The 13,777-nt window shown below is 47.6% G+C and overlaps 1 long non-coding RNA gene across 1 annotated transcript; it reads left to right on the top strand.

The window, feature by feature from the left end:
- The first annotated feature begins 163 nt into the window (after positions 1–163).
- Positions 164–1,593, top strand: LOC137750099 (uncharacterized). The gene is made up of 3 exons (XR_011070366.1): positions 164–269; positions 518–735; positions 1,283–1,593. It is a non-coding gene; the product is annotated as an uncharacterized lncRNA (long non-coding RNA).
- Positions 1,594–13,777: the final 12,184 nt, after the last annotated feature.

Here is a 13,777-nt window from a genome sequence, read left to right as displayed (position 1 = left end):
CTCCGGAGTCGCACTGCGCCTGCGTCACTCAGACACGCGCCCCGCCCCCTGTTCGTGCTCCTCCCACCCCAGTGACTAGGCAACGCGGCAGGCCGTAGTTGCGCAGGCGCGGGGCGGTGGCCGCGCCTCTCAAACGCCTGACGCCCGCCCCTCGCGAAGCACGTGCGCCTGACGTTATTTCCTGTTATTCTCTTCACTCGCCCCTCCCCCCGCAAAGGGTTCTCTATGGAACGGGTTTTGGGGTGTGCCTCCTTCCTCCTTTCGGTCAGGTGAGTGGGTGGGCGTTGTCCTTCGCTGCCGAGCTGCCTCCACTTCCCCGGGTCTCCCTGTGCTTGGTGCTCCACCTGGAGTCAGCGAGGCTGCGGAATTCCGCGGGGTGAGGCCAGGGTGGGGGGATTTTCACAGCGACGGAGCCCGTCTGAGCGCTTGGCCCAAGCCTCCTCGATGCTCGAATCTGGACGGCCTGCGACATCTCCAGGGCTCCGACACCAACCCTGGACTCCCGGGGATCTTCCAGGGCTGCAGAGACGCAAGGAAGTATCGGACACGGTCAGGACCGTGAACGTGACGCCGGAATTGGAACTGAAATGCCTTCGCTTTAATACGCCTGTTGTTTGACTTGAGGCAACTGCGTTTCCCCCTCTGGGCCTCAGTTTCTCCATTCCGTCAAGTGAGGACCTTGGACTGTTTCAGCGAATCTCGTTTTTTTCAGGCGTGGACTCCTTTGAGAATCCGGTGAGAACTGTAGAACACCTCGACAGAGAAACGCACATGCGTACTAAATTTTGCAAAAAGTTTTGGACAGTTCACCTAAGTAGGTTATTTTTAGGGATCTTTTCCATTTGTATGACTCTGACGGTTGCTCAGATGGCGGGCAGAGAAGGGGTGGGCTGAGCAACAAGCTGCCACTCCCTCCAACACCAAGACTGGTTCTGCTGCGCTAGCTGTGCCCCTCCTCACTCACCACGCCGCAGCTCCACGTCTGCACTTCTCCGAGCTTTATAGGAAAAGATGGCTTTCCTCAGTAGAATGGGCTAGAGTTGGTTACGGCCCAACCTTTGTGTGAGGTTGTCACCTGAACCAAAACTTGACCCTCCCACTCCCCAATACCTTAGCTGTAATCACCTAACCAGATAGGCTGCTGAAAATAGCTTAGTATATTCAACTTAACTACAGCCAGATCTTGGAATGCCTGGGAATGGAATCTACAGGTCATTGGATAAGGTTGTTAAAGCATGTCGTGGTCCCTGGGTAAAACATTTTAAATCCTTCTTGTTCATAGGAGAGGCTCAGTAACTGACAAGGGATGAAAAAAACCTATTGGGACTTCCCTGGTGGCACAGTGGTTAAGAATCCGCCTGCCAATGCAGGGGACACGGGTTCGAGCCCTGGTCCGGGAAGATCCCACATGCCGCGGAGCAGCTAAGCCCATGCACCACAACTACTGAGCCTGCGCTCTAGAGCCCGCGAGCCACAACCACTGAAGCCCGCGGTGCCTAGAGCCTGTGCTCCGCAGCAAGAGGAGCCACTGCAATGTAGAGTAGCCCCTGCTTGCTGATAGAGAAAGCCTGCGTGCAGCAATGAAGACTCAACACAGCCAAAAGTAAATAAAATAAATAAATTTATTTAAAAAAAAAAGAAAACGTCCTGTTAATTGTGAAGTTCCAACATCAAACCTAATCATGCTAATAACGACTACCCTGTACTATGCAGCAGCCATGCACATGTTCGCACATTTAATATTCCTGTGATTTTACACATTTTACAGATGAGGATGACTGGGACCCAGATATTAGATATCTTGTTCTAGTTCCCGTTCTATGTCACACAGCACTACGAAGTGACTGAGTCAGGATTTAAACAGTCTCAAAAGCCTGGTCACCCACTGCTGCCCATCTCTCAACATCTCTTATAAAAGAATAAGCAACAGGAAAGTATTGGGATTTCCCTGGTGGTCTAGTGGTTAGGATTTGGTACCTTCAGTGCCGTGGCCGGGGTTCAATCCTAGGTCAGGGAACAGAGATCCCACAGGCTGTGTGGTGTGCCAAAAAAAAAGGGGAAATATGGTGCATTTTTTCCATCAGAAGATGCCAAGGGAATTTCATCAAGACCAAATACATGTTTTTAAGCTGTCATTTGAAAATATTCCTTCGGGTAAAACCACACATCCTTGAGGGCAAGGACTGTATCTAGATCAGTTGAATTCCCAAAGCCTAACACAGTTCCTGGTTAGTTAGTTCCTAGCTACGTACAGTTTTGGTGAATTCTTCATTTTACCTTATTTCCACCCATACGGCGTTAAAATCCTGAAAACTAAAACGTCTTAAAATGCTTTGTTTTAGGTAAGTATGTCTCCATCATAAAGTTGGGTGCTTTCTGAGGATGTGGCTCATTGATCTGGGAGTATTTGGAAGGCGAGAACCTCTTGGGAATAAAGTCTGTTAACTCACGCTACCTGATGTGGCTGGAAATTTCAAGTCATTAGATATAGGCCTGATCACTGTGTGGTACCTCTTGACAATGAGAGAGAGAAGCCACAAAACGTGACCTGAGGGAACAAAAAACCCGATCTGCGCTCCTACATCAGCGACACAGGATCTTTCCAGCCAAAGAAAAAGCCCTGAACTTATGTGGAGACTATATTCAGGAAACTGTCTTGGTATTAACTTAATGCACATAGTAATGCCATCTAACCAGAAAGCTATGGTAGCTGTAAAATTCCTTTAACAGTATACTTCCTTCTTGTTACATGAACCTTATAAGTGATTGAACAGAGGAAACCTAGTTCCATCAAATTATACTGCAAAAGCAATCAATTTATATAGGAAGGTAACTTTTGATTTTAAAAAATAACTTTGGGGAAGGTAAGTTCAAAGCCTTAAAAAAAAATTTTTTCCCCCAATGATATGGCTGCCATCCTACAAGTTGGTAATCTGGAAGATAGCCTTTTCTTATGTTTTAAGGCTCAAATAAATTAATTTATTGCTTACCTTGATATTTTTAAAATGGAGTGGAAGATGGTGATGATGATGATCCTTTGTGTCGATTTAGAAGGTTTGTCTCGTTGAATTTTCAGAACCAACTCGTAAAACAGGTGCTTTTATTATGTCCATTTTACAACTGAGGAAACTAAGCTCAGAACAGTTAGGTAACTTGCCCAAGGTTACACAGCTTGTAAATGGCAGAACTGGGATTCAAATCTAGACGTCTTGACTCTACACCCACCTTCCTGATCACTGAGTTACACCACTTTTCTTATCCTCAACCCCGCTACCACTTTCACACCCTGACTAGATCAGGGATACCCGCTTCTACCTGAGATATACTGTTGGGCTTGAGGAAATTGGCTGCCCAGGGTTTGGAACTGTGATCCAGCTAGATGTGCCTTGCCTGCTCATTTCAATTCCCCAGAGGGGCCTTCCCAGGCCACCCTAGTAGCCCCCTTCATGCTGCATCCCTTTACTTGGCTTTATTTTTCATTATAGCACTTATCACTATTTGACAATGTATATTTATTATCACTTCCCTCACTAGAATAGAAGCTACCTGAGAACAGAGACCTCGTCTCTTTTGTTCATCACTACTTTTTTCATTGAATCTAAGGTGCACATTTTCCCACAATTCAGGACTCCGAAAATCTGGATGCATCTTCTGATCGACTGTCCTAATTTAATTGGTAGCATTTATTATACCTATAGTAAATGGTGAGTCTTTAAAATGGTAATGTCTTAGAGTGGTTGGCAATACAGTCTATCCCCAGGGCCAAAAGTCTGGCACCAAGCTGGCACTTGGTAATTACTTGTTGAATAAAAGCATTGAGTGTTCACTATGTGTGAGAAACTATTTGAATATTTTTGATCCCCACAATTATCCTGTTACAAAACACTTCCTGCTGCCAAAGCAGTGTGGTAGTGGGAATTCCATGTGTGTTGATCATTTTGGAAGATGGCAAGTAAAGAGAGCTGTGTCCTAGTCGGCTCGGCTCTGCTGTGGGACCACGGTGCCTTTCGTGTCCTCAGTTCCCTCTTGTTCTTTGCACAACCTTGCTGAGTACCTGCAGCTTACCCAGTGCTGCTCAGAAGCCCTTGAGAAGCTCACGGGCTAGTTGGGACCCCCAGCGGAAACAGAGGCACAGGACGCCAATGTGGGCACCCAGAAGGGTTGCCTAGCTGGCCTGGAGGTGCAGCGGGTGTCTCCTAGAAGGCTTCCTGGAGGAGGTGCTGTAACTGGGTTTGGAATGTCAGGTATTGACCCGGGAAGTGGGAAGGGATGGGATGAGACCAGAGAGAGAGTCCAAGCCCACTCAAGGAGAGAATCGTGTTAAGGAGCTGGGATTGTGTCCTTAAGCAAAATGGTGATGTGCCCGTGGGCAGTTTATTTCACGCTGGAAGCCTCTTAGAAAGTAGATGGGGAGGGAGGCCAGCTAGAAGACACTGGAAATGATCTGAGTGAAGACCAGAACTGAAACAATGGCTGGAGGGCAATAGGAGGCCACAGAGTCTAAAGAGATTAGCGGGACTTGCCAGGGCCTGCTGGTCCGAGAGCTGTCCAGCCTGAGTGAATGAGTGGCCAATAGGTGGCACTATTTACTGAGGAGGGAAATCCAGGAGAATACAGATTTGGGCACTGGGTAGAGAGTTTATTTTTAGACATAAGGAGTTTGAAATGCAGATGAAAATGGGAATCACGTCACAGGATTTATCTTAAGAATCGTGGGAGCTATGGAAGAGAAGAGAAATGACTGAATTTATTCTAGAAAGATAACTCTGGTTTCAGCATGGATGGCACAGTGGTCTGAAAGCACGTGGCCATAGGAATGGAAAGCAAGTTAACAGATTGAAAGTTGTATAGACAGGCTTTGATAAGAGATTGGATATGAACAGAAGGGGCAGGGAGAGAAAGTCGATGAGGACAATTCGCTTTCTAGTTTAGCAACCGAATGGGTATTGTTGCCTATTTCTAATGTAACATTGAGTCCAGTTGACAGGGAAGAGATGAAGAACCACATTTAAATGGAGGATCATAATAAAAGCTAATACTTTTATAGCTTTTCCTCTGTGTCAGAAAACTCATTCTATTTCTCATCAGGGTCCTATAAGATTATCCTTATCATCTTCGGTTTCCAGATGCGGAGACTGAAGCCAAGAGAAGTTAAGTTAACTTGCGTGAGGTCACTCAGCTGGTTAGCGATGGATCTGGAATTTGAACCAAGGCACTCAGTCTGGAGTCTGCTCTCACACGGGCTGTGCCTTCCTGTGACGTAGTACCTCTAAATGATGAGCTCAGTTTAGACACTTTGACCTTGAGAGATCTGCAGGGCAGCCACGAGGAGGTATCCAAGGAACGGGAAGAGATATGGGTCCGAAGTTCAAGTGAGAGATTCGGACTGGAAAGAGATTGTGGAGTCAGCACACAGGTGGCCGATGAAGCCACAGGGGAGGGCACGGGCCCCCACAGAGAGGTGAGAAGTACCACGAGGAAGGAAACAAGGGGAACCCTGGGAAGCGAGCAGTAAGCGTTCCAGTTGTGGGGAAGGTATCTTCCCTTCTGCACATGAATAAATTGGCATCAGGTTTACAGGTCACCAGCCAAAATTTATTGAGTTCAGCTTTGGGTACCCTGGCACAGCAGAGTTCTTGGACCTGTAACCCTAAGGACCTACCCTGGACGGTGGTAGGTCTTTTTTTCGCCCTTCACCACAACTGAAGGGCCTCTAGCTCCTTCGTCTACCACCTGTCAGCGTTGTCAGCCCAGGGGCCCTCCCCATCTCCAGGACTCCAGAAATAATGTCATTTGGGACTCCAGGTACCTCCTCAAGTTATTTTTAGCCTTTTACCCATACATTTCTTGTGTCTCCAGCTTGATTCTAAGCTTCTAGAGGGCAAGAAGCACATTTCCCCCCAACTTTCCCCTATTCTCCCCCTGAGCCCCATTCACCCTGGGTATGTAGGTTAAATGTCCCTACGCTGTGTGCTCCCATAGCACCTCACACTTCCTCCATCATAGGCAGGGCTGCATCTTGTGTCCCTGGTACCCGGCACAGGGTCTGCCGCAGAATCTACTGAATGAGAGAATCCGTCAGTCAATCAATCATCTTGCTCAATAAATAATTAGAGTTGCCCACTGGCTTTTGAGACCTCTAACTGGGGGCTGTTGGCTCCTTTGACAGCTGATTTTAGCAGCACCCGTCACAACAGTCTCTTGTTTGGGGAGGAATAAGCGAGAGGTGGGGAAGTGGAGATTAACTGTGTTTTCCTGTCATTCTATTCATAGCCCCCAAAGCTATTATGATAGCCCCCAAAGCTCACTTAACAAAAGGGAATGCTGATAGTTGATAGTTGCCTTCCTCAAATATTGGCTCACAGAAAGGGGAGGGAATGGGAACTTCGGGATGCCTTGATAAGTGACCTCACTCTGTCCCTCTAGGCACTGGTTCTGGTTAAATCTGCAGCAGCTTGAGTCCCAGGACTCAATCCTCAGGGCCTGGAGAGGGGATGGGAGGCTTTTCCTGGTAACTATTGATCACCATCAGGGGAAGCGCTAGGATCGCAGATTCTCTTCCTTAAGTGTGATAAAACCCTTTACAGAGTAGAGTGGGTTTTCAAAACTGTTGAAGACTGAGAGTTATGAATCACTTGCCTTCTAGCTCAAATTTTCATTCATCTTTGCAATTTAAACTGTATGATGACATCAGGAAGGTATTAAGGCCAAGAAATAGAACCAACCAGTAAAGCTACAGAAGAAAAGAATCTGTAAATGGTGAGGACAGGAAGGGATTATTGAGAAGAGCTACTGGGGTGCTGGTAATACTGTTTCTTGATCTGATGTTGGTTATAGGAATGTGTTCAGTTTGTGAAAATTCATCAAGCTATAACACATAGGTACATTTTTCTGTATATGTATTAAATTTCAATAAAATGTTATAAAAACTAAAAAAAAAACCTCTATGTGTAACACGAGATATGTATTGGATTAGGGTGACTGTTCTTTTTACCCCATAAATCTTAACCTTATCGGAGTCACAGGACCCTCTGAAAAAGACCCAAGGTTAAGAACTTTTGCAGCAGCAAAATAGAGAAAAGGAGCTAAGCACATGAACAGATAGTTCGCCGAAAAAAGAAATACAACTGACTCTCAAACATATGAAAAGATGCTTACTTTCAGTCTTCAAAAAAATGAATGCTTGTTAAAAGTGCACAGAGATACCAATTGTAACCTATCTGGCTGGCAACAATTCCAAAGTCTGACAGCACATTCGGTGGGGTTGGAAGTAGGGGGTGGGCAGTAGGCAACAGGCTCTCTCAGATATTACTGGAGGGATTGTGAAATGACAAGTCTAGGAATCCACCCTGTAGATGACATTTGTACATCTATGCAATGACTTATGTAAAAGGTTAGCCATTGCAGCATTGGTTGTAAGAGCAAAAAATTGGAAACAACCCAGGTGTCCATCTGTACAGGACCGGGCACAGAAACCGTGGTGCGGCCCCATGCAGAAGTACTAGGTAGCTGGAAACAGAGGAAGCTCTTTGTGGACTGAGGAAAGCTCTCCAAGATACAGTAAGTAAACAACAAACAAAAAACCAAGATGTGAGCTAAGAATATATATTTGTATTACTTGTGTCTGAATAAAGAAACACTGAAAAGGTATACAGGACAGCAAGAGAAGCAGGTCAGAGAATGGGGGGGGGGGGGCGGGCGGGGGGGGCGGAGCCAGACTTTGTACCGTGGACCTTGGGTTCTGATTTTTGAATCCTGAAGTATCTTACCTTCGCCAGACAACAGCCGCGGCAGATTTAAAGAGCCCTGTTCTGAAGCTGTTGAGCTAAGCTTCTAGGCTCTCATACTTATTATATCTGCCAACAGCACAATGGCTGGGTTTGGTTTTTTAAATTTGAATGAAGCTGTGTCTTGATGAGAGTCTTCAACTTATTCTCCATTTGAGCTGCTGTGTCACGGTTTCCTGGCTCAGCCTCAACTCCCAGGAATTCTTTCCTTGCCCTGCCTGTGCTCCAAGCCAGTCTGCCGCCTGCTCAAGGGTTGACCTGTACCTATAATTCGTGAGCATCTTATTCTGCCTGAGGGAAAAGGAAAAGCTTTCACCAAAAGAGTGCTCCTGTGCCCTCAGATGCCATCTGAGATCTTGGTCTTCGTCCTCTCGCCTTTGCCTGTCTCTACCGCCATTCTTTTCCCTTCCCACCTCCTTAAAGTGTCTTCCCTCCAAGACCAGCCCCCACTGTAACGTCACTTTGGTTCCTGTCTCTTGCACCTTCTCTGGAAACTCACACCATTTTTTCTGTACATGAGCACATACATTATGTCTTCTCCTGTATTTAAAAAAACAAAAACAAAACAAACCAAAAAACCCCACAAAACCCAAACCCACAAAGCCCCTTTCTACCTGGATTCCCCCAGAGTTCCCGTCCTTTTTCTCCCCATTAGACCATAGTCAGTGTCTCTCCTTTGATTCTCATTGTTCAATCTGCTGCAACCAGACTTCCATCCTCACTGAAACGCTTCTGGCCAAGGGCAGGAGTGACTTCCTTGCTGCTGAATCCAACGGCCCCTTTCTCAGCCCTTATGTTGCTCGAGTTCTGAGCACTGTCTGACGCTGGTCGTAGCCTCCTCCTTAACTCACTCCCCTTCCAGCTTCTGTGGTCCCTGCGCCCAGGGCCGTCCTCGCCGCCTGTCCTGCTCCGTCTCCTCCCCAGGCTGCTCTTCTGCTCGTCTGCGGTCCTCAGGCCTCGCCGCACCACGCTTCTCACCTCATTCACTCCCTGGATGAGCCTGTGTCAGAGAAGAGAGAAATCCACTCTGACTTGCTTGCGTGGAAAACGAATTTACTGGAAGGATATCAGAAAGCTCACTCAGCAAAAGGGAATGCTGAACAGCCAGGCCTCATCAGACGGCGGACAGAGCCTTTCCCAGGTGCCAGGAGTTCGCAGGCGGCCTCTCTGGGGCGCCGCCATCAGATGCCGCGCGTTTGTGATCCCTCCACGCCCCTCTGCACAGGATTCAGGTTCTGTGGGGAGAAGCCCTGGGTGGCCCTGCAGCAGCCATCAGCCTTCCTCCCCCACTACCGGTACCCGGGGATGACCAGTGTCAGCATTTTGTCGTAGTGCTGTGATGTGCGTAGGAGCCAGGCTGGCTCTGTTAGAAGTCCAGCTTCACCACACCCACCCCTCTGTGTGGCCTTGGACATGCTGCCCAAACCCCTGTGCCTCCATTTACTGCTCTGAAAAATGGGGCTAATGATAGGACCCACCTCAGAGGGCTTGGAGAGGATCGAGTGAGTGATTTGATAGGACGCTACCAGGTTCCTGGTGAGTGTCCAACAAATGTTAGCTGCTATTATTATTATTATTATTTTAAATGTATCTATTTTTTTAAATTTTATTTTATTTTTTTTGGCTGCATCGCACAGCATGTGGGATCTTAGTTCCCCGACCAGGGATCGAACCCGCACCCCCTGCAGTGGAAATGTGAAGTCTTAACCACTGGACTGCCAGGGAATTCCCTAAATGTATGTATTTTTATTGCTGATAAACTACGTGTACAGTTTTATATTCTGCTTCTGTTTTCATTAACTATTGTAAGCATCTTCCATGGCACAAAATATTCCTCAAAAACATTTTTTTTTGGCCATGCTGTGCACCATGCGGGATCTTAGTTCCCCAACTAGGGATCAAACCCGTGCCCCCTGTAGTGGAAGTACGGAGTCTTTTTTTTTTCTTTAAATTTATTTATTTGTTTGTTTGTTTGTTTTTGGCTGCATTGGGTCTTCGTTGCTGCACGTGGGCTTTCTCTGGTTGCGGCGAGCGGGGGCTACTCTTCATTGCGGTGCGCGGGCTTCTCACTGTGGTAGCTTCTCTTGTTGTGGAGCACGGGCTCTAGGCACGTGGGCTTCAGTAGTTGTGGCTCGCGGGCTCTAGAGCTCGGGCTCAGTAGTTGTGGCGCACGGGCTTAGCTGCTCTGCGGCATATGGGATCTTCCCGGACCAGGGCTCCAGCCCGTGTCCCCTGCATTGGCAGGCAGATTCTTAACCACTGCGCCACCAGGGAAGTCCTGCTGCCTTGGGAATTTTAAAGTGTGGGGCACAAGGAATCCCTTAAGCCGTGTCAGTTGTGCTGAGGTTGAAAAACCCTGACCTACACCTCTGCCAGTGCTGGATATTGCCATTCTTTTTAATCTTGCCAATCTGGTAGTTCTAAAAATGATACCTTATTTTACTTTGTACCTCTTCAGGAGAATGGAGTTATTTTTACTTCTTCCTTAATATATTATTTGATTTGTTTGTTTGTTTTTTGGCCGAGGCGCACGGCTTGCAGGATTTTAGTTCCCCAACCAGGGATTGAACCCAGGCCCCAGCAGTGAAAGCGCCGAGTGCTAACCACTGGACCGCCAGGGAATTCCCTTGAATTTGTTATAATGAACATGTAATATTTTTGTATTTTTTTGAAAAGTCATTAAAGGTTTTTTAAAGATCTATACCTCTTTGATGGTTTGTATGCAGTCTGTTCTTAAGATTTGATCGTGTAAGTGCCTGCTTGTTTTTCCCTGATAAGATGTAGCAAGAAATCCTCAATGTGGGCCTTGAGAAGCTGTCAATATTTCAGGTTCAAGTCCCCCATCCTCTGGCTTCAGAATTTCTCCATTTCTCTTCCAATGTACCTTCTCCCAGCAGACACCTTGGCCCAGGAGCCACCTCCGTGAATCATTTTAGCCCAGAGACACTCCTCACCACAGACCAGGGCTCCAAGACAAAAGGTATCCCAGGCTGACCTTAGGGCACCCGAACACCTGCCATGGACTCAGCTGCCCAGATGCCAGGAAAAAAAAAAATCCTCAGGCTCCTTTCTTAGCTGTGAAACCTGAGATCCATTCACCCTGTGCATCTCCCAGGCATTACAGCCAGCCAGGGCCATGGGGCTTCTGCAGAGCCTGGAGCTGCTGGTATCAGCTCTGGTGCGTCAAGGACGTGCTCACATTTCCCTCCCCTGGGTCCTGTCCAAATGGAAAAGGGCTAGAGCCCTGCCCCAAGCCCAGCCCAGCATGGCAAGGACCCCTAGAGAAGGGTCCCACTCCTTTCACTTGGCCCAGAGCAAGCCATAGCCTGCCTGAAGGAAGCGTCCATGGAAGACTTGTTGGTATTACCTGGATCCTCCTGAGAAAATGTCCCACGTGCAGAAATGGCGTAGGCTTGCCTGCAGCCTTTGCAGATGGCCCAGTAGCAGACTTTCAAAGTGGCCAGGCAGGCAGGACTTCTGCCAGTGGTTCTGTGCATTTGATGTGCAGCTCACTGTGGTTTTACAGGAAGTAAGGGCAGATGTGAGGCTGCCTGGTCTAATGGCTCTGTCCACTCTCTGGAATCCACACAGATCCATTCACACAGTGGGATGGAATGTCCAGCCTGTGAGGCCATGGATGCCTGAGACGCCCCTGCATTGTTGACTTAGAGAGAAAGAGAAAGAGAGAGAGAGAGAGCGCGGGTGCTGTAAGAGGCTCCCAGAGGGAAGGGAAGGGGGTGATGTGAGGGAAAGAACACCCATCCGCAAGTCAGGGCCTGAGTTCTGCTCCTGCCTGCCTGTTTCTCTGGGACACATAAACCACTTTACTTCTTTGGGCCTCAGCTTTCTGGCTAATTGGTTATTGATAGCACTAACTCTTTTCCGATTTGCAATTTTCGTAAATAAAAACATTGTCAATTAGATAAAGCTGGCTAAAATAAATGAGAGATTTTAAATGAAGTTTAGAACCAGTCCAGTTCCTGTTGGTTAGTTTTTCTTGTTCAAAAGTAATAGGTGCTCAGAACAGGAAAAAAAAAAAAAAAAAAGTAGAAGATACAGCCAAGTGAAGAGTAGTTCATAGAGAATTCATAAAGAACACCCAGAATTCCACCGATCCAGAGACCATGCTTGTTGGTGTCTTGTTGGGATCCTTCCAGAAAAGAGGTTCTTAACGTGTATTGGCGGATGGGCTTTGGAGGAAGAGAGCCCCTGAATGATTTAACAAACCCCCTCTCGTGAGCCATTTCCGTTATTTTACCATTACAAAGAATGCCGTGCAGAGAGAAGCTAGATGAAAAAGCATTAGAACTTAATGAGAAAACAAGAAGAAAAACACAGTCTGAACACCTGACAAAAACGCTTTAAAGGGCACAAAAGGAGTGCCCCAAAATTACCATTCATAGACAAAGGATTAGTGCTCATTTACATTTAGGTCAACAAATATTCACCGGGCAGATGCTGTTACATGCCAGGCCCTGTGCCAGGTGCTTCCCACCTGAACAAGAGATCTTCTTCAGGCGAAGCATCCAATCCCACGGTCTGGTCCTCAAGTCAATGCCCAGCATCTGTGATGTCCTGCCCTGGCAGGAAGGGCCTGCCAGCTCCCTGTTGAGTCATTGACCTGTGAGCATGCCCAGACCTTCCAACAAAGTATCCGTGAACAGATGGCCACGGCATGGGGGCAGCAAGGCCCAGACCTTTGAGGACAGACTATGCTGGTGACACTAGAAAAGGTTCTGCAGCCTCAAGAGGGGGTGAGTGGGGATGGAGAGAAGCTGAGTCAGCCCTGACTGGAGGATATAAACTGCTGTCCTCCCTGCAAAAAGCCCGTGTGCCTGAGAGCAGTGCCTTTCCCACTCGTGTGTGTTGATCTCCTGGGGGTCTTGTTAATTGTGGATTTTGATTTAGCAAGTCTAGGGTTGGGCCTGAGATTCTGCATGTCTTACATGTTCCCAGTGATGTGCTGATACTTCAGACCAGACTTTGTGTAGCAAAGCCCTAGGGCAGTGGAATCACAGTCTCCTGGAAGAACTTTAAAAATATGGAAAGTTTGGCTTCCCCCAAACCTACTGATTCAGAATCTTCTGGTCCATTTATTCAGTAGGTCTCAACCTGGACTGCATGTTAGAATCATTTGAACGGTGTTTTAAAAAGCCGATTCCCAGGGTCAAGAATCACGTGATAGCCTCCCTTCCTCCTTCCCTCCCTCCCTCCCTCTCTCTCTTGCTGCTTTAGTTTGAAAGTCTCCCGCAGGTGACTCTGAGGACCAGCCCAGTTTGCTTGGGGACCAGAGGCAGTGTTTCTGAGTCCTGGCTGCACATCAGAGTCACCCGAGAGCTTTACAGCATGTCGATATCAGGGCCCCTCCCCGCAGACCAATTGATTGAGAATTTCTAGGGGCTGAAGCCAAGTGATTAGCGTTTCACAAAGTTCCCCAGGGTGCAGCCCCTAGTGTAGAGACTGATAGAAAAATCATCTTGGGGGCTTCCCTGGTGGCGCAGTGGTTGAGAATCTGCCTGCCAATGCAGGGGACACGGGTTCGAGCCCTGGTCTGGGAAGATCCCATATGCCGCAGAGCAACTGGGCCCGTGAGCCACAATTACTGACCCTGCGCGTCTGGAGCCTGTGCTCCGCAACAAGAGAGGCCGCGATAATGAGAGGCCCGCGCACCGCGATGAAGAGCGGCCCCCACTTGCCACAACTAGAGAAAGCCCCCGCACGGAAACGAAGACCCAACACAGCCATAAATAAATAAATAAATAAATAAAAATAAATTTAAAAAAAAAATCATCTTGGGAGTCTCAGTGGAAGTACAAGTTACCACACTCTCTCCCGAACATTCAGTTCAAGGTCTGGGGTGAGGGCCAGGAACCTGTATGTTTAACAAGAGATGCTCGTGAGATGGCAAGTTTGGGAAACGTTAAGATAGAAAAAAGATCCTTGGGTTGGCGTCAGAAAGACAGTGCTCCTGGCTGTGTGACTTCTCACAG

This window comes from Eschrichtius robustus, chromosome 16 (assembly GCF_028021215.1).
Source record: "Eschrichtius robustus isolate mEscRob2 chromosome 16, mEscRob2.pri, whole genome shotgun sequence".
Taxonomy (NCBI): Eukaryota; Metazoa; Chordata; class Mammalia; order Artiodactyla; family Eschrichtiidae; genus Eschrichtius; species Eschrichtius robustus.
The sequence above is the reverse complement of the archived record's forward strand: the minus strand, read 5'-3'. Positions and strand labels throughout refer to the sequence as shown.